A 19,226-nucleotide genomic window follows, 5' to 3' on the forward strand; every position below is an offset into this window, starting at 1 on the left:
AACGTGCATAAGGACATCAAATTTACCTTCGAAGAAGAAAAAGAAGGTAAACTACCTTTCTTGGATCTACTAGTCATCAGGGAAGCAAATACAACATTGAGCCTAGAAATCTACAGGAAGCCCACGAACACCATGAGAGTCATCCCATATACATCGAACCATTCGTACCAACATAAAATGGCAGCATTTCATCACATGATCCACAGGATGCAGACGATACCCCTGAGCGAAGAAGGAAAAACGAAGGAACTACAATACATCTTGGAAACAGCGAAGATCAACGGATACCAGGAGAGGACTATACGAGCGATCATCAACAAGAAGGAAAGGACCCTACGACGAAATGGACATACAACGCTGACACCGATAGAGGAGCCGCTGAAAAGAGTTTCGGTCCCATATGATAAACACATCACCAACCAGCTACGCCCTCGACTAAGGAAATTCGGCATCGATCTAGTATTCTCCAGTAGAAGCAACCAACTCAAGTCTCTATTGGGTTCAACGAAGGATAAAGTAGAAATGTTGAATAAGGCAGGCGTTTATAAGATAAGTTGTTCCCAATGTGAAAAAAATCTATGTAGGCCAAACAAAAAGATCATTAGATATAAGGTTCAAGGAACATATGGCGGAAGTGAGTAAGGCGAAAAGAGAAAACGATAAGGGATTACATTACGAATTTAGATCTAAGGTAGCAGAGCATGTGTATAAGGAAAATCACCCAATTACGGCATCAAATATTAAAATCTTAAGAAATGTCTCTTCCCCATGGAAACTCGATGTAGCTGAGAGTTTGGAAATCCACCGACAGGTACAAACAGCGCTGTTGAATAAGGCTCTTCAAGTTTCTACCTAAACAATAAAGTAATTTACTGTATAGGTAAATAAAGTAGGCAAATAAGATTAGATTAGGTACCTAGCGTAGTATAAATAGTGTAAGTTGCGATTGTTTTCTTCAAGTCGAGTCAAGTACAAGACACTGAAGACGACCACACAGTTGTGGTCGAAATACGTATCTGCAAAGATAACGAAAATTAACTGGTGGAATTAAATGGACAGTACTTAATTCGTCTTAGACGGTTTAATACATTCCACTAAACGAGCTTAATATATTTTTTCTATTTTGGTGAACTTATGTGCCTAACAGAAAGAATAGATTCCGATCTATCTGGTAGAAACGTTTGTTGAACGAAATATGCTAAATTGAGAGAATATTAACCGTTTGAAATTTCAAAGTCAAATAGAGTTACGCCTATTTGAAAAAAGTTCCTAGAAATAAATAATTAATGAATAAATGAATGGAATGAATGAATGAATGAATGAATAAATGAATGAATGAATGAATGATTGATTTTGGGACTAATCACTATCTCTTAGATAGAAGCAATGCACCCTCCAATAGTCGAGATCTGTCCTGGCCACATCCTTGCGAATGCTGAGGAAGGGGAAGGATGGTTAGTTGGACACCTACTTAAGAAAGATGCAGAGAACTCTACGACCTCTCATAGGTGTCACGGGAGGTTTTGGGATTGTGTGGAAGGTTGTAACAGTAGGAAACGTTTTGGTATAACGTGAAACACAGAAAGAACTAAGATAGAAATACAAAATAGGAAAGCCTGGAGCCTGGAATTGAACCCACGACCTCCTGCTTATAAGGCAGAAGCGGTAGCCACTAGACCACCGAGCTCGTCATGAATGAATAAATAAATATATGAACCAAAAATGGATTAGTTATTAAAACATTGAATTATTCTATGAATTATCGAATGAATGAATAAATTACAGAATGAATTGTTGAATTAATAAATTAATGAACTAATGAATCAATTAATGAATGAATGGATTCATGAATTAATGAATAAATTATGCATAAAACAACAAATACATGAATGAATTAATGAATGCATTATTGAATGAATGATTGATTGAATAAATAGGAGAAAACCTGAATGAATAGATGAATAAATGAATGAATGAAATAATTAATAAATTAATGAATAAACTAACGAATGAATAAATGCATGAATGAACGAATGAATTAACGAATAAATTATCGAATAAATGAATAAATGAAAGAATTGTCGAATGAGTAAATAAATGAATTATCGATTTTTTCAAAATCTTTATCTAAGTATGTGTTATTTTTTATTCGCAGATTAAGTTCAACACAGGATGAAAGGGAACTTTGCGGGCCAACCTTGGATACCGCCGATGGTGATGAAGCAGAGCTGCATTAAAAAGAGGGTCTGCCGGAGGAGCCGCCCTGCGTGCCAACCAAGGGCATCGCCAGTTAACATTATGATTTAACTTAACCAAATTAATCCTAACATTCTAAAAATTTGGCGTAATGGTAAAATAAAAATAAAAATTTACAGTTAAAGACAATTAGGAACAGGGATGCCAGATTTGAAGACATGTCTTCGATTTGAAGACATTTGAATCTCTGTGAAGACATTTATTTCGTGAAGACATTTTTAAGACTTTTGCAAAATATTTGAAGACTATACTTATTCGAAGATACTTGAAGACAATCAATAAGCCAGCGAGAGAAAATATAGTTTTATTTCTTACTTATAATTCTGCGACTTCTATATGTAAATTATACAAAAAAAATACAAAAGTTATAATAGTCTTTGTCTCGTCGGGCTTAGAATCTCAAACATAAAAAATACATTCCTAGGCTGATAAATGCAACGCATTTTAGACCTCATACGCACTTAACTTTGAGTTGAACGCTGGTTAATAAAATCCCGATGCCGTATATGTAAAAAGGTGTTTCAATCATTACATCGGAACGCAATGACCGATCTAATTTACGGCGAAAATAGATTGAACTCTTCTATGACTTGATTTAACCTATTCAACCGTTGAGCTAGAACCTGAACTTTTTCTAAATTCCTTCTGAATTCATTTGATCTTTTCGGTATTTCCATGTGACTTTCTTCTAAATATTCGACGGAAAACTCTTTGAATATGCCGTGAATTTTTAAAAGAATTGTTCTTGTAAAATAAGGAGAATTTCCGATAAAAATTATAAGGAATTTCTTGTCTTTATTCAAGAGAATTGAAATTGGAAATTCAGTACAAAATTTATATTAAATAATTTCCGTAAAAAAGTTATAAAGGAAATCCTCCAAAATTTAAACGGAAAATTCATCTTGATTTCCACAACTCCCACAATAAATGCACTTTAGTTTCCACAATTAAATTTCATAGAAAATTCTTACGAACGTTGATAAGAAATTTAAAATGTGCTGGTGTTAAATGGATATTTCTCATAATTTTCAAGGTAAATTTCTGCATGAAAATCTCCCTAAAATAAATTCAAAGGAAACTTGCTACACACTTTCGTTAAATTCTTCCTTGAATTCCTTTGATTATTCTTCTAGAAAAATCTTTGGACATTCTTCCGGTGTTTTCTTTGCGAATTCCTCTATGAATTTCTTCAAAAAATCGTCCTGGTATTCTTTCTGTAATCCCTCCAGGAAATTTTCCGGAATTTCAGGGAGTTTTCCGAAAAATCCTCCAGGAATTCTTCCAGGATTTTTTACGAAAGTTTTACCCAGGATTGCGGCGGAAGCTTCACCAGGGGTTCCTCCGTAAGTTCCCCCTCTGGAAGATCCTTTAAGAAAGTTGCCGAATGACTCTTCAAGAATGCATCCGGAAGTATACTGTGAAATTCATCTGGTATTTCCTCCAGGATTTCTTTCGGAAATTTCTTCAGCAATACCTCAAGAAGCTCCTTCAAGAATTCATCCAGAACTACCTCCAAGAATTTCTCCAGAAGTTTCTTCAGGAATTCCACCGGAAATTGCTTCAATAATTCCTCAGGAATATCCCTCAAAAAATCATCAGGAAAATCCTTCAGGTATTCCTCCATAAAAACCACCGGAATTCATCCTGAAGTTTCTACAGGAATTCCTTCTTAAGTTTCTCCAAGAATTCCTCCGGAAGTTTCTTCTGAACTTTTCCCGAAAGTTTCTTCAGTAAATCCTCTGGATGTTCCAACAGGAATTCCTCGGAAAATTACTTTAGGAGACTTCCAAAAGTAATTAGAAGCTCCATCCAGAAGAAATTAGTATAAGTTATAAGAAGCTCCATCAGGAATTTATCCGGAAGTTGATCTAGAAATTTTACCGGAAGTTCATTTAGAAAATTCTCTGGATGTTTCTTCAAGTATTTCACAGTAAATTTTGAATCCCAATAGAATTCTTTAAAAAATAAATTTGGAAGAATTCCACGTGAAAATTCAGTTTAAAAATCCGACTCAGTACAAAATCCAGGGGAAACTCGTTATAAAAAAAATTAAAGAATTTTAAAGAACATTTTCTTGAATTCTAACAATTTGTATGTGAAAAAACCCAGATAAATCCACCTACAGTGAGATTTTGACCCTTCCTTAGTTATAAGGATTTTTTTTTCCAGACTCCAGTATTTAAAACGAGATAAAACTACACAGCTTCCCACGGCGATTTACCGTGAAAGTGACAAAATAATTGCCTACCCAAAGGCGGATGTCTTGGGTTGAGTGACAACTTAACGAATGATAACGTACTGTACTTCATGCTGCCTATCTATAAGGCGCTCGTCGGATTGAATAACTATTGTGACATGGTTAGCAACTATCGTAACGCTGGTTGCATATATTGTACCTGTAATTTCCAGAGACCTCGATATTAATTAATCCAGAACTAACTAAATCAGTAATTGATCTGAGCGAAACTCAATAGCGTTCAATAATAACATATATTTCACCTTATGGATGCCTAATTTGGTAAAACTAAACTTGTTTAATACCTTAAAAATGAGCGAGATTTTTATGGTAGTAAATTTCAGAATTTGCACACATACGCACACATACATGCATTCAAGCGATCTATTAGTGTCTCAAAACATGCTCACATTTGCTATCTAGCTTCTACTGAAGAAATTTTTGAAATCCCTTTCAATTTTTACGTTTTTGCTTTTCTGAGAAGATTTTTTTGTACATGCTTCTATACGTTCCTCAATAAAAATCATTTGTTTCTTTGAAACAAATCAGAAAAATAGGCATAATTCCATATCATATCATTTGTTATAATTATATTTTCAATGTCAAAGTGAATTTGTTTCAAATACCATACATTTTATTTAATAATTTACGAGATTTCTTGATAGATTAATACGTAACACACCTGCGTAACGCATACAAAGTGAAATTATAGACACTTCCGAAGGAAGGGTCAAAAATAACATTATTCCACATCAGTAAAATAAGGAGATTATTGAATTTACAAACCTATTGGGTTTCGAAATTTCTCACTGATAATCATAATTTTAATATTGAAGACATTTTTAAACGACTGTGAAGACATATGAAAATATCATCTGGCATCCCTGAATTAAAAATATGACACACTACACAAATGCCGAGTTAAAAGCGGGCGTTTTGATGTGGATAGGGTTTTTGGTGTAGGGCTGTCCTGTAAGGGTTGAAATCCTGCTCTGCTCTCCTACGAATCCTGCATTCCGGTGGTTCCTGGTGGGATTATCAAAGTTTTTAAATGCACTGTTCTCCGGTGGTGCCTATTAGGCTGAAGGATGGGGGTCTAGATTAGGCTGCCATCTGACAGCAACCGTACACCGATATAAAGCGTTCTGATGCGGATGGTGGGAGCCCCCGGGCTCTCATCACAGGCGATTATTTAACATCAGCTTTGTATTCTCAGACACTCAATCGCCCTATATTGCAGTCGGACGCCCCTATCGATGACTGCGTGTTCTTCTACCAAAATGTTCGAGGTGTTCGTACTAAAATTGATGACCTGTTTCTGGCTGTTGCCGACAGCAACTACGACGTTGTTATCCTGACCGAGACCGGATTGAGCGACTCCATCGATTCTTTGTAAATTTTCGGGCCATCTTATAATGTATTCCGTTGCGATCGTAGCAACTTGAATAGCAACAAATCTAGTTTTGGCGGTGTGCTGGTTGCGGTTCATCAGCCTCATCCAAGTGTGCGCTCCAGCACGCATTGCAGCGAAAGATTGGAACAGGTGTTCGTTGATACGACAATTGATAGTCGTCATGTTCTGATTGGAGCTGTTTACATCCCGCCTGATCGCAGTAACGATGCGGCTTTATTAGACGAACATATGGCCTCCGTTCATGAGCTGTGCGAAAACGATTCTTATGATGACCGGATCTTAATCTGCGGTGATTACAACCAACCCCGGCTTCAATGGACACGTCGTACGGACGGCAACGCAGTGCTTGCTGGAAACATAACTATTCATTCATCTAGTGCGGCTCTAATTGATGGAATGAACTTCTTCTTCTTAGTCTTCTGCTCGAACAGTTTTAAGCCCAACATCAACACGGCAACCGTTCCACTATTGCCTATCGACTTGCATCACCCTCCGTTAGAAATGATCTTTCCTATTCAACGTACTTTTCGCTCTGACGACGTCCATCCTGTGGTCTACGAACCGATTCCCCATTGCAATAAGATCGATTATGACGCGTTATCTGATTATGTCCGTACCTTTGATTGGGGCTACCTGAGTGATTGCCAAGATGTTAATGATATGGCGGACAGTTTCTGTAGTATCGTTCAACAATGGCTACAACTAAACGTGCCTCCAAAACGTCGTCCACTTTCGCCCGTCTTGAGTACACCTTTTCTTCGGAACCTAAAACGTGTTAAAAATGCCAGTCAACAGTCAGCTGAGAGCAAGGTCAACTTCCAGCGCGCCAGTAATGCATACCGTCGCGTCGTTTGAATTCAACTCTGTATAAGGCACATGTTATAAGGGTACAAACCAGTCTTAGGCGTAATCCGAAATATTTTTGGAAATTTGTCAATAGCAAAAGGAAAAAATTCGTCCATACCAAGTAATGTGATGTACGATAACGACGAAGCAAATACACCTGTGGAACAATGTGAAATGTTCGCCAAATTCTTTGCATCAGTGTTCGAGCCAATGCAAGCAACAGACGCCGAAGCTGAATCTGCATCATTAAATGTACCTATGGACATTCTTAATTTGACAACATTCGTGGTTTCTTCCTTGAATGATTATCGCTGCTGCCAAAAAGTTGAAAAGCTCCTTCTCCTTTGGTCCTGATGACTTCTTATTTGTTGTGTTCTGCCGTTGTACAGCTGTTTTGCTGAGCCGCTTTCCTCCATTTTTAATCGATCACTGGACGACAGCATTTTTCCGGACATTTGAAAACAATCCTATATGTTTCCGGTCTACAAAAATGGTAATAGAAAGGTAGTCAAGAACTATAGAGGAATAACCAACTTGTCTGCAGCATCAAAGTTATTCGTTAGTTATTGTCAGTGATGTTATTCTTAGCCAATCGAAGAACTACCGATTAGCATGGTTTTATGTCGAGTAGATCAGTCACTACAATCCTGCTCAACTTCACTCACACTTGTATTACTGCTATGGAGAATAAGGCTCCAGTAGATGTTATCTACACCGATTTAAATGCTGCTTTTGACAAGATCGACCACAACACCATGTTGTCCAAACTATCGCGCCTCGCAGCAACAACCAAACTCACTTCGTGGCTTGCCGCTTACCTAACTGGCAGAACATTCCGTGTGAAAATTGACTCGTGTGTTTCGTTCCCTTTCTGCAACTTATCTGGCGTGCCACAAGGAACCAACTTGGGACCTCTGCTGTTTACACTCTACTTCAACGACGTTGCATCGAAATTGGGTTTGCATTGCAGAATTATCTATGCAGACGACCTGAAAATATATCTAATAGTACGATCAGTTGATGACTGTCATCGTCTGCAAAGTTTGTTGAACGTGTTCATTACCCGGTGCTACCAGAACAAATTGACTGTCAGTGTTCCAAAGTGCTCTGTTATGACCTCCCATCGTTCAAAACACTCATTATTGTTTGATTACCGTATTGATGGAACCACACTTCAAAGATTCACGAAGGTTACTGATCTTGGAGTTGTGTTGGATCCAAAACTGGCATTCAACGCCCATTATACGTCAATAATTGCCAAGGCAAACCGCCAGCGGGGTTCATATCGAAAATTGCGAGAGACTCCACTGATCCACACTGCTTGAAGTCCATGTACTGTGCGCTGGTGCGACCTATCGTGGAAACCTCTTCTATCGTCTGGACTCCGAATGACGTTGTATGGAACTTGAGAATTGAACGTGTCCAACGGAGGTGTATTCGAATGGCCATGGCGTGATCCACTGAATCTTCCTCTATATCCTGCTCGAAAGAAGGCGAAAGCTGCAGCAAGCGACATTCGTGGCTAGACTACTGTGCGGAGAAATCGACTCTCCTCGGTTGCTCGGGCTACTGGATATTCGTGCCATTCAACGACCTCTTCGACAACGATCCCTACTTCAGGATCGATTTCATCGTACGTTCTTTGGGCACAACGAACCAGTCTCTGCAATGATCAGGACATTTACAATGGTTGAGGAGCTTTTTGACTTTTGCGAGGCATCGGAACGTTTTAAAAATAGTTTGAAGAGGGCACTATTATTGTAACCATTAGTTTTAGTTTCATTCATTAAGACTAAGCTGTCAGATGAATTATAATTAAAAAAATAAATAAATATGAGTTCCAATTTCATCAGCCATTTTCTGCCTTATTAGATCCTGCCTTATTCAGTCCTTTCATTAGAAAGGTTCGAAAAAAAAAACTGTCAAATTTCAGAATCCGAATTTTATCGAAGGGGAACGTGGAAATCTTTCGGAAGCCTTGGTTAAAGGGTAGGAAAAATTGTTCGAAGACATGGCAGATGTCGTTTTGTGAAGTGACTGGGAACAAAGAAGGCAGAGGCCCCCTCAACTGAACTATAGGGGGTTCACTGAGGGGGTGGGACTTACGTCCGAAGAGTGCCCGTTCGCCCTAAGAGGAGGTCCTAATCTAGATCGCGGAATACAGTCCTGCATCCTTCAGGAAGCAAAATAAGGCTGCCGTATTAGCCTCATCGTCTGCTAGCGAATCCTGGATGCAAGCTGGGATTCCATACCGACTCCAGGGGTGGTCGAATTTTGGGCATCTGCACACAAAATGTTCCTAACACTGTTCCTAACCTCGCATTGTGATCGGAAAGATCGCCCACCGAAGTTGTGGGAGACCCTAGTTTGACCAGTTCGGAGTCTTGACATAATGGTCTGCTCTTTTTGCGAGGCTAGGTCGTTCCAGAGGCCGATGGTGCCTTACACCATCCTTACGAGTAGGACATTGTTGTTGTTCCAAGTACGAGTTCAGTCCTGGCCGACGATACTTTTTGTCCATTTTTTAACGTCGGCCAGCGGGACGGAACGGTTGTAGTGTGAGCCTTCATGTCCCACGCAGGCAAAAGCATCGGCTTCCACATTTCCTCTAATGCCGCAATGGCCGGAAATCCAGGCAAAACAGGTTTCTGGTGCCATACCTGCGAGGATTCCATGGATTGGTGTGTGGCTCTGGAGGGTAGCCACCACACTGGCAGAATTCGCGAGAACCGTAGGTTTGTTTGCTGGAAGGGGTGGCAGCGACGAAGATAGCTGCGGCTTTGGAGGAAAAAACACTGCACTGAGGCGGTAATTTGGAACCGGAAACACCAAAACCTACCCCTCTGCTAGAGACGCAACCATCAGAGTACTGGAATGGTACGAGCTTTAAGAGCAACCTTCTGTTGTCGCCTCTCAAGAAGCGCCCGGCAATGGGATTCTCGAACTTGACGGGAGGCATAGACCAGCTTCTTGCTCCGTGCCATTGGATCCGCGCCACTGGAGAAGACCGGTGCCCGCCACGCTTCCAAGGATTCAGCCAGCCTCAACGAGGAGAGGGATCCCGTGCTCTCGTGCTGTCACTGCGGCAAACGAAGCTGCCTTGAAGCAGATGGCAGCGATGACCTTATGCCGGAAGGGGGAGATTCCGGCATCGACGCTAGCTGCTTCTGCTGGTGTGGATGGAAGGAGACCGGAAGCTATCCGGACATAGCTATTAAAAACTGGGGAAATAACGCTGATGAGGTCCCTTCGTGCAGAACAGGTCGGTGTCGGTTGTTGGGACGGAGTTTTGCGTCATCAGATTGGTCCGGAGCTTGCAGGCTACCTTCACAGCCCGGAAGTGTGGTAGAAAGGTAAGCCGCCGGTCGATGTCTACACCAAGAACGCGTACGATTTTCCGGTTGGGTATGAGATCATTGCCGAGCTTGATGACGGCCATGGCAAGCACTTACCCGTGTTCATTATGAAGCCAATGAAGGTAGCCCAGCGGTAGATTATGCTAACCGCCACCTGCGCTTTGATCCTGGTTCGTCCGGGAGTTCCTCCTACGACTACCAGGAGGATGTCGTCGGCGTAAACGAAGAGGTGGACGTTGGCCGGTAGTATGCCGAAGACCCCGTTCATTGAAATCAGGAAAAGGGTGACTGCAAGAACCGACCCTTGGAGGACACCAGTTTCCTCGGTATACTCTCCGAATGCAGAGCCGCTAATGGGGACTGTGAAGGTCCTACCGGCAAAAAGTTTTTAATAAAGGCAAGCATGGTACCAGTGGTGCTTCATTCCTGCAGTTTGTTGAGGACCAGGGGTGTCCAGTTCCTGCTGGAAGCTTTGGCTATGTCTAACGAGACCAGGTCAATATGCTTGCCTTCATTGTACGCGCTCTGCAGAACACTGCCTAGGTTGGCAAAGTATGTGCCATACCCAGGGCGAAAGGCGTGCTGTTGGAAGCCGAATCTTCCATCTGCTTCCAGTCTTTCACGGAGCCGGCGGTTGACCATTCTCTCCATGGTCTTACTGGCAGAAGAGGTGAGGGAGATGGGTCGATACTTGGTGGGATCCCGATCCCGATGTTGTTTTTGGGGATGGAGATCACGTGACTTTTCCTCCACTCGTCAGGGAAAGTGCGGTTCTCCCAGATGTCGTTGACGAGTTTGAGGAATTGTGTTTTAGCGTCAGGAGGAAGCTGTTTTATCATGGGATATCCCGAAGTACGTCGCTCTCGACTTACCACATGTCGCATTTACCCGTCCCCACAGTTCGGCAGTGGTTTGGGAAGAAGTGATGCTGTCGACAAAGTCTTCCCACTGCTTTGACTTCACCTCCCTGATGATGATTTTACACTGCCGTTGCTTCTCCTTATCTCCAGGGCATTTGGCCTGAGAGGGTGTTACGAAAATTATTTTAAGCTTTTAGTGGAATGTACTTACTTGTCATAAGTCGAGTTTGTGCTGCGCTTCCTCAATGCCCGCAAAGCTTTGCGTCTGCCTTTGACCGCACGCCAAGTTTCCTCGGTCCACCATCCGAGTGCACGGGACGGCCACTGGACCGGGGGATGGCTTCCTGGGCAGCATCGAGGATCATGCTGGTGAAATTGAAGATGGACGAGGGAGGTTGGTCCGCGCAGGCAGTCGACATGGCGCGTTCGTACTCCTCCCAGTCCGCTTCACCGTATTTACAACGGCGTCTCCTAATGTCCACAGGAGGGGGAGCGTTGGTGGAGATCTGCACCGGGTAGTGGTTGCTACCATATAGATCAGTGCCGACTTTCCAGAAGAAGCGCGGCAGAATGGATCTACTTACCGTGGAAACATCGGTGGTAGTGAATAATTAATATTGATGGTATTGGCAGAGTATTCGTTGAAGAAGGTGGGAGCCCCGTCATTGAGGGTGACGAGGTCGCCTTCCTGAAACGCTTGGGCTAGAGCGGAGCCTCGAGGGTCGGCCCTTGACCCTCCCCACATGGGATGGTGGGCATTCCCCAAGGAGAAGCAGAGGGGAGTAGCGTTTTCTATCACCCGAGCAGAACAAGTCAGACTAAAATGGTTGCAGCAACTTGATAGTGAACAAATCTAGTCGCATATCCGTCGCAGTAACCTATGTGGGACATGTGTGCTGCTATGGCAGGTTGTTTACCTTTCTTTTTACGGCGGGGATAGCGCCGCAGGGGATGTATACACCGATGATAGTAATTGGCGTACTTCCGTGAAGCCGGACACCGACAACCAGCAGATCTTCAATGTAGAGGACAGAGGGGATATCTTGCATTACCCCGATGGCTACGGTAGAATACAAGGGGGATTTCTTACCGTACCTGATGCTGATCCTGGAGGTATCCTGGGAAGGTCGGAGCCAATGGAAGGAGATCCACTGACTGACCCGGAGCTCGATGCGGCGAGGGATGACGAGGAGGAACTGGAACCACTGGGCGTTACGTTGTGCGACCGGGAGGGGCCTGTACTGCTAGATCTGCCAGAAAGGGGATAGGAACGGTGAATGTGGGACTTATTGCCTGGGTTGGAGTGCCCGGACAGCCCAGGACGCTGAAACAGCTTGCAGCTTGCATCCCACGTCGTCCGTCGGGGGATAAAATCGCGAACCGAGAATGCCAACTGGTTTACGCTTGCTTAGTGCGAGGTCCGCCGGAGAAGCAGCGGCTTGGAACTTTGCGCTTGACAAGTTTGCGTCCCTCTTCCGTCTGTCTGATATGGTGCCGGAGGTTGTTCCCTAGTTCCGGTGTGGGAAAGACGTCCGCACAAAAAAATTCTGGAAACAAAATGTCCATAGCTGAGCTTCTTCTTCTTCTTCTTATTGGCACTGGGACTGTTTATTTAATGAACAAGTGGAAGGTGAAATTATTAGTAAATTGTAGTTTCGGATTACGATCTTTATTTGAAGAGTGATCAAACAGCCAAAGCGGAGTTAAACTCAGTAGGGGAGAAGCGAGTAAAGCAGATTCGTAGATTAGATAGACTAACGCCGGAAAGTTGGTGTTGTTTGTTGCATCGGTCAGATTCCATGGAAAATAAGGAAACTATTACATTTTTGAGCTGATCACAAGACTGCTGCAGAAAAAATAGTCTTTCCTTGGACCGATTCCGAACATTCTCAAAAAAGTAATATCGGACAACCTCGGAAGCGATGTCGGAAGCAGCGGAGATGACGATGACTGCCTGCGGTTCCTGCGGAACAACTTCCGAAGTTGACGAACAGATGATTGGGTGCGATAACTGCGACCGCTGGTTCCATACGCGGTGCGTGGGCGTTACGGCAGAGGCGGCGAAGGAGAACAAGTGGTTCTGTCCGTCCACCGAGTGCCAACAGCAGTACAGTGAGTACCTAAAGAAGTTAGAAAAGGAGGAAAAGAAGAAGAAGAGTAGTAAGAAAAATAAAGCGGTAGGGGAGCTAGTAATAAGTCATCTAAGTCAGTCAATGATTCCGGGTCAGAGTTGGAAAAGCGTTTGAAGGAGTTAGAAGATGAACAGCAGGCGAAAGAGAGGGAGATGGAGGTTGAGATGATCATTCTTCAGAAGCGGATTGGGATGGAGACGGCGTTAAAAGAGAAGAAGATGAAGCTCGAGAACGCGATTAGGGCGAAACAGCGGCATGATGAGAAGGTGCTTATGGAGAAGGCTCTATCAGACGAGAAGAAACATCTGGAGGAGTTGAAGAAGATGCGTGACTCTTTCGAAGTGAAGATGTGTAGTGTGCGGAAGGAAGTAAAGCAAATGCAGTTGAAAGAAGAAGGCAGCCAGACGAAGTAGAAGGCTCTGAGAATGCCTCTCAAAAATCCAGAGGTAGTAGTACCGAAGCAGTTAGAAAAGGAGTAGAAGGAAAAGAAGAAGATGGTCTCTCGGCGCGAGCAAGAGTCAGATGACAGTGAGGAAGACTCCGAGGAAGAAGAAGAGGAAGAAGGAGACATCGCTTCGGATGAAGAAAGTGAAGAAGAATCTGAAGTAGAAACAGGAAAAGAGGAAACCGAAGATGAAGAAGAGAAACAAACAAAGAAGAAGAGGAAACCTAAGCCGAAAATGAAGAAAGTCGTCGAAAACGGGCTGGGGCAGCAGCGCAGTGCGCCGACAAGGGCACAAATGGCGGCGAGGAACGGAGTAACAAAGAAGCTCCCGGTGTTCACCGGCAGACCGGAGGAATGGCCATTGTTTATCGGCACGTACGAGGCATCCAACGAGGCGTGTGAATTCACCGACGTCGAGAATCTTGTGCGGCTGCAGGAAAGCCTCAAGGGCCAGCATTGGAAAGTGCTCGAGGGCAGCTGTTGTTCCCGAAATCTGTTCCGAAGGTAATAAGTAAGCTGAGACAGCCCTATGGTCGTCCGTAGCAACTGCTACAATGTCATCTGGAGAAGGTGCGTAGACTGGAACCGCCGAAGGCTGACATTCATACCGTTCGTTACAGCTGTGGAGCAGCTCTGCGAGCACTTAGAGGCCGCCGCCATACCTTCACTAATTTTATTTCGGGAATTTTGGCCGAAGCCTGCGAAGCAAACGTTTCTGTTGACTTCAAGCCCGAGGATAAACCAGGAAGCTCCGGCTTCGGCAAAGGACGGAATAATGAGAGAGGTGCCGTCTACAATAATAGCGCTACAGAGTCGGTCGTCAATGCACTATGGTCCAGGATACAGATTTACGCGGAAAGATGCATTTTACGCCAAAACTATATTTTTTAGAAAAAACTGTTGTTCTACAAAATTGTTCGAAATAGTAAGGCCATCATTATGGTTCTACCAAAAAATAAGGTTAGAAAATATTTTTTTTATATCTCAGAATATTGACATATGTTCTACAAAGTTGTAGCGCAGCTTATTCCAATCAATTTTGCTAAAAAAAACTTTTTCTGTAGCTCTTGTAGTTGGCTGATTTAGAGCAATTTTACCTAATTGAATTAGGGTGTACCTCACAAAAACAGTATTTTTATCTCCTTTTTTTGTTTTACATTTCTCGAAAAAGTCGCCATCAGGTGACTTTTAGAGCTCAAAAAAATGCATCTTTTGATGGGTAAATACGCTCAATATCTTTTACCGATCAAAAGTTATAATCGTTTTTCTGTCAAAATTACATTTTTTTCATAAGTTGATATCTCCTGTTAGGGCAGACCAAAAAAATAAATTTACACGGCATTTGAAAGAGAAATTAATATTCTTTATTATGTCAAAAAATTGGGGATATGTTATTTTTTTATCTCAAGTTTTATCAATTTTACTAAAATCATGTTTTTTTAAATAAATTAATATAACTCGACAACGGAAGAAGATACAGACGATATTCTTATGGCAAAACACGCGTTTTGAAAAGCCCCAAAAGGAAGAAAAACTTACGTGTTCAAGATGATTAGCTTCATCGTTCCCTGAAAGAATATCGAATATCGATTCTTCATTTTAGGACCCAATTTCGTCGCTTCTTTCTGTAAATATGCGTGCTAACTGCTGAAAAAAGCACAAAAATAAGGAACAAATCAAATACCTTTCCATTGCTTTGTTATTGATGGGACGAGATGAAGTTCGGGAGCCGTTCCCATAATTATTTATATTCTTTTTCTAATTTTTAGATATTTCAGAGCTAATCTAAAATCTAGCAATCAATTTAATCTGAATTTTCTGAATTGTATAAAATGGTATGATTTCTAAGAATCTCATTTTTACAAATATCGAATTGTTTAATCGAATGTCTTAAGCGGAAAAAGATATTCTTTTCAAGAAAAAAAATTGATAAACATAGAGCAAAAGCAAAAAGAGGGTCAGAACAGATTTTTCTAATATTGGTAAAAATAATTAGTATTAGATCACATTTTTAGTTAAAATCTCTTGAATAAATTAAAAAAATATATAAATTAATATTAGACACTCTAGAAAACACCTAAATAAAGACTAAAAAATTATAAGAACGAATTTCTTCGCCAGATTTTGCCAGATTTTTTATTTGTAGCATGCCAGACTTTTCCCAAAAAGTAGTGGCAACCCTGCGCCAGTGAGTGCGCGTAGGGAGCGGCAGCATATTTTCGAGTGGCGGTGGGCGATCACGTTAAGTGTTCTCTGGTGATGGCCGGATCAAAAGTGGCGCCGTTGAAGCTACAATCGGTTCCAAGGCTGGAACTGATGGCGGCAGTTCTCGGCTAAAAACTCTTGACAACTGTAAAGGCGAATCATTCGCTTACTGTGCGTTGGCAGTTCCTGTGGACAGATTCCCAAACAGTGCTCAGCTGGATAAGATCGGAACAGCACAAAAACAAACATGCGGTGGCGTACAAGATCGGTGAGATACTTGAAGGTACAAGCGTGGCACATTGGCGCTGTGTACCGACCCGGATGAATATTGTGGACGTCATGACAAAGTGGGGTGAAGGACCTCCCCTGGCATCCGATAGCCAGTGGTGCAGGGGACCTTATTTTCTGTATGAGGCGGAGAATACGTGGCCAGTATCGAACGTTCCGCCGGCGAATACGGCCAAGAAAATGCAGGCACGTTTCCTTTTCCACGATGGAAATGACAGTGGTCCAGCGATCGATGTGAGAGTTACCAACCGCTGGAAGAAGCTGGTACGAATATCGGCTGCAGTTCTACGATTAATCGGAAATTGCCGGCGAAAAGCAAAGTCTTTGTGGACTTTGAAGACTCCTCATGGGTATCGGAACATAATAAAATCAGAGGTCCAACAACCGTACCTGCAGAGCGAGTTCCAGCAAGCAGAGGAGGTACTTTAGAAGCAAGCGCAGAGAGAAGGTTTCCCGGACAAGCTGCACACGTTGCAGAAAAATCTTGCAAAAAATACGATGCAGCCGCAATTGTTGAAGCGATCAAGCGCGCTGTATCAGATGAAGCCGACGTTGGATGAAGCGGGAGTAATGCGAGTAGACGGGCGGCTCGTTAATCAAGTCCCGAATGATGTATCCGTTCAGCGCTTAACACCTCAGCAGGTCCATTAAGCTGAAAGGATTTCACTCATTGCTTCCACAAGTTACTACAGACATTTTTGGTTCTCATAGATTCCACTCAAATACTCACTTAGGAATTGTTCTAGCAACAATCATCTAAACACATCTACTAAGATTGTCTTAGTAAGTTCATGTGAATAATATTTTCGAAAATAATTTTTCATCAGGGTCAAGAATGCATTCAATTGAATATACATTTATGCGTTACAGTATTTAGTAACCGCCCCCGTACTCTCCCATCTAACAAATGTATCCTCAAGATGTTGGATTCAGAAGACCAGCCACCAAAGTCGAATCGAGCCTGAAGAGGCTACCTGCTTCTTAGCCGAACATATCGACGATGACAACGATAGCACCTCCCGTTGGTCCATATAAAATATGTTCCCCCCTTCCCTCTTCCAGTCGAGGAGCTTTTCAGACCACACTTTCTTTTTCGATTGTCCTCCCGATGAAGAATTCCTCCGAACTCGTTCAATCGAATGGAAAGTGTTATAAAATATGTATCACGTCTGTGGCCTCCCAGTTCTGGAATAACCTATTGGCTGCCCCGATGAATAGAGCTTTTCGTTTTATTTTTCACGAGAGCAAGCGTGACGATGGACGCTTTTGGTGGGTTCTGGTGGTGGTTGTGGCCCTGGGCGGCGCACGTTGCAGCTGTCGAGCGAAAACGCGCGGTCTATTTATTATGCATTTCTGTTGCATTTCATCGCATCCAGGGAGCAGTGCCAAGGAATAGATGGCACGCAATTCCACTATAAAATATTTGCCGCCGATATGCTGCTACAGGCTCGAAGTAGTCGGTGCGAAGGTGGCAAAACTGTAACCCCTATCACACCCGGTGCCACCTTGGGCGATCTGTTCGTGAAGCGGAGATGATAGTTCGCGAAGTATGCAAATTTGAAACCGAGGGGTCAAATGATGAAGCACATTTTAAGATCAGTTTAATTCCTTATTATTAAATGTATTATTAATATTATAATAGGATGGTACAATTAAAAAAATCGAAATAAATGTAAGGGAAGTGTATTGCAACCAATGCAAACCAACAAAGCCAGCTCGATCTAGGACTATGACCCCTTGGTGTGCGAAACAATTGTTTTGCTTGAAACCGTGAATCAAACGACTATCCATGGGCGACGAAAGCAAATATCTGCGATGACTACGGTAGGTGCTGGCTCGCCATCAAGAAAAGTGCCCAATGATCACTTCCGTGTCTTTGTACATTAATGGACGTCCCTAAGTCAGCACCTCGAATAAAAACGAAGAGCTAGTTCTATTCCATTTTCCACAGGAACTGACGCTAGTGAATGATCAGCTTTGCCGTGCATACCCGCCGAATCACATAACAATTTATGACCGTCCGACAGGCAAACACTGACTGACCGCGCGTGTTTTCCAATGTTCTACAATCTACACATTATTGCGGAGAATGGGTCATAAAACAGTAACCGAGTAGACGAAGAGCTGCAGCAATTAGTTGCCGCGTTGTCCCACTGATCCAGATGACATCTACCCATCTGAGCCGCGCCTCTGTCTGTGGGAATAGCCAATTCGATTCCAATTTTATACATTCTTTGATGGCTTTGGTGTCGTTCGACGTGGAATCAGGTGGGAAGCACAGTCCGGATCACTCTGACTCATATCGCAGCAGGATGCCATGTCGTCCAGCTTCCACCTGTCGTCTTGCTGCCTTCCATCGTCGTCCCACATCCTATGGATCGTCGAGCGGTATCTCGCAGACTCATCTCTATTAAAATAATGATCGATCGATGAGATCGTAAAAGCATTTCAAACCAAAGCGCGCAGCGATCGTCGTCGGTCGCTGCAGTGCGGAGTCAGAATTCCCATGCCTAACGATTGATTGGGAGAGCTACATTGTTGTCTTCCGTGCAGCAGGTCCGAGCTCCGACCGACAGGTGAGAAACCATTTCACACTGTGCCAGAAGGCTACTTTGCACTTTCGATCGATGATGCCCTAAGGAAACGGAGTTGTGCGTGTCAAAGTCGAGTATTTGTTCCGAAGGCTGTGGAGCTTCGTAGACGATGGCAGACAGCACCTACGACCGACGACGACGACGACAGCACTCCAAGGCCCAGCAGCAGGAATTCCAATCTAGTTTACAACAACGGTTTCCGATCGTTACAGCTCACATTTTTCTTTATTTCACGCGCGCACAAAGATTCGGCTTAGTTCGAAATGAAAATGGAAACATAAGTGGATGAGCGGATAGACGGATTGACTGATGGCCGGCAGTAAGTCAATCTGGGCTGAACACAATCTCCAAATGTGTGAACGGATGAACTTTGATTGACAATACAATAAGTAGGATATTAGAGGGGATTCGGACGATGAGGTGGCTACCACAAAGAGAGTAGATGTTAATGTTGCATTCGGTGTTGCGGCTTGTGTTTTGAGAAAATTAGTTCAGATTAACGGTACGATGGGATTTTGGTTGAATTTGTACGATTATACAACTATTTCGATATAAAGGTTCAATCAGATTATTTCAACGCGATTTATTGCTTTA

This window comes from Armigeres subalbatus, chromosome 2 (assembly GCF_024139115.2).
Source record: "Armigeres subalbatus isolate Guangzhou_Male chromosome 2, GZ_Asu_2, whole genome shotgun sequence".
Lineage (NCBI taxonomy): Eukaryota > Metazoa > Arthropoda > Insecta > Diptera > Culicidae > Armigeres > Armigeres subalbatus.